Genomic DNA, 2,855 nt, shown 5'->3' with positions numbered 1-2,855 from the left:
ACAGCTCCTTTAATCACACCAGCAGTACTGTTACACAGCGAATCAGCTGACCTGACCTACTGGCTGACTGAGTGACTGTCAGTATAACCCACTGAGCGTTAGCAAAGTTTTTACAAGATGTAAGTAACCCTCTCCCATGATACCAAAGAATGTTCAACATGCAAACTAATGTGTAGTAAGCATTGTGCCATTTTCAAAATAAAAGCCCATGCCAAGATAATGGAAGATGTCATAAGTATATGGAAAGTCTTTGCAGGTTACTGGGTTAAGGACACATTAACGCAGCTATAATTAATTGTCAGCACCTAACAGCATACAGACGGTGGCAACTACTATAAAAAGTCAATTTTGGGCATCTCCAAATTTATGATAATGTTGCTGTTTCCACATGGAGAACAACTTTGATGAATGACCAATTGCAAACTGTCTTGAAATGGCTGACCTTTGAGTGGATGATGAGAACTAAATGGAAGGTAATATCAGCTGGCTCACACAACCTGCAAACAGTTTACATCTCCAAGCTTCAAGCATCACGCACACATGTATTTTGTGGTGCTGTTTTCTGGACACTAAAACTCTAGCAATATGTCATGTGGGGAAAAAAGAAATTTCACCATCATGTAACCCTTCTGTGTTTTGATTTTTTTCTCTTTATACAATCAGTCTGTACTTGTCATTAGCCATGGAGTGGAGGAAATCTGCAGGTCGTTCTCCTATCCACATTTTTTCTCAGCCTCACAAGGAACTGGCGACCCCTCCTCTCTGCTCAGTATGCTGAGATAAGTAATCACTTCCTTGCAGTGATCTGACAGTGCCAAAACCACTGTGAAAAGTTGCCATTAATAAATGAGCCCACACATTTACCCTTTGCAACCCTGCTTCCTTACCCTCTCCACTGTACAGTGGTTGACCTGACAGATTCTTAATCCCCATGAGGGAATGGTTTCTCCAATGATCTGCTCTTTCACTGCACTGTACTGAGTCAAGAGGGGGCAAGTTGTCAGCTGGGACTGTTTACCCTGCTTTCTGAGCAGTCGTGCCATCTGAGCTTTAGGTTGCATAAGGCCTGGCAGATATGACACCTCCACAAAACCTGTTCCCTTCTATCCATTGTTTTAGTCTGTGCCTTCTAATATTATCTCTTCTTTCCTCCTGTGCCTTTCTTCTTGGTCCCTCTGTTGGCTTTTCATGATTTCAGTCTCCTTACCGATTGTCTTTTCATGATGTTTTACTCCTCACCTATTGTACATCTCCCTCACCCTCTATTGTGTTCATCTCTCCTCTGCTCTCCCCTCCTCTCCTCCTGTCATTCTTTAACAGCTGACAGAACAGACCCTGCATGGTGCTGACACTTCACCCACGCCGACCCGAGCCAGATCCCTTGTGCATGTGGGAGCCAGAGCCAGGGCCAAGGCCAGGATTCCTGCTGGGGGTGGGGGGGAGCAAGATGGCCCTAGTCATCATAATCATTCATTGCCTGCTGGTCCCTCTGTCCTCAACCCCCTTCCCACTCCTCCTGCTTTTTAGTCCTCCTCATGTCAGGGCCACACGGCACGCGTATCAGCTGAGCCCAGGATGGTCAGAGTCAACGGGGTCAGGTGGCAGACGCTTGGTTAATTCTCCTGGGGCTGCAAAGTGCTCGCGTCAGCTCATACAAACGGACACTGAAATACACAGATAGAGACAGACACATACACATTCTCACGGACACAGATGCACAGTACTCATTGCACAAAAAGAGGCTACAATACAGAATGTAAAAAGAAAATGCTATTGTTAGCAAGAGCTAAATTGTTTTGGGGGTTTGATGAGGGTGATGGGGCATTGGTTCTGTCAGACAATCAGATAGATCGGCATTAGGAAGGAGGAGGGGAAGATTATAAACACATGACCAGATGGAGAGAGAGATAGCCCTATTATGTATATCCTTCCATCCCTCAGCCCTGTCTCTCTCTTGTTCGCATGGATCCCTCATGCATATATACCTTTACATTATTCAGTAGGTTATAATGAGAGTAACTGAATGTAGTGGGGGTTCAAAAATGGTTGCTTGGCGGTTTAGATGGCAGAAGGTGGGCCACAGGTGTACAAGCCTGAGACTTATTCTTCTCTTTGACCTCTCATTATCACCCCCAGGTTCTCATCCATTATTATCCTGTGTCCTCGGGTGTTCAGGGAGCAGCGTGGTGTGTCTACTGCAGTCTGTTCACCGCACAGTCTGTCATTCATATTTGGTGAATAAATTATTCCATATTTTTAATCTATTATTGTCTGCTCATCTGTGTGTCTGTTTTGTGAAGTCTAACAATCTGCGCTTCTGTCTTTTGACCCATTTCCAATCTCTTTCCCCCGTCTCCGCTCCTTTTCTGACCACATTTCCAGTGACTTATCTAATGACTCGGCAGGTGCTTATCAATAATTTGATTTGCAGCTTCTCATCGTTTCTCTGACTGTCACTTTTGATTAAAATATTTTTCAAATCCTACTGTTACATCTGCATATCTCTCCACATCTTCCTTTCTATCTATTCATCTTTTTCTATCGCCGTGATCATCTATCTATCCACCAGCCTGTCCTGGACGGCCTGTAGCGGAGCTGTCTGGTCTGTTGTTACAGAGGAACAGGTGGAGCAGGCTAACAGTCAGAGCAGGCTTGAATAACACACACACACACACACACACACACACACACACACACATTCAAGCTGCAGGGAGGCAGTCAGCCGCCCAGACACTGGCCCATATGGTAGACCTCTGGAGCTGTTGCCCTTTGCAGAGTAGGGGAGGGATATATGGAGAGATGGTTGGAGGATGGCAGGAGCAGGGGAAGGCAGAGGGAAGCAGGGGGAGGTTTAA

This window comes from Etheostoma spectabile, chromosome 4 (genome assembly GCF_008692095.1).
Source record: "Etheostoma spectabile isolate EspeVRDwgs_2016 chromosome 4, UIUC_Espe_1.0, whole genome shotgun sequence".
Taxonomy (NCBI): Eukaryota; Metazoa; Chordata; class Actinopteri; order Perciformes; family Percidae; genus Etheostoma; species Etheostoma spectabile.
Note: the sequence above shows the minus strand (reverse complement) of the source record.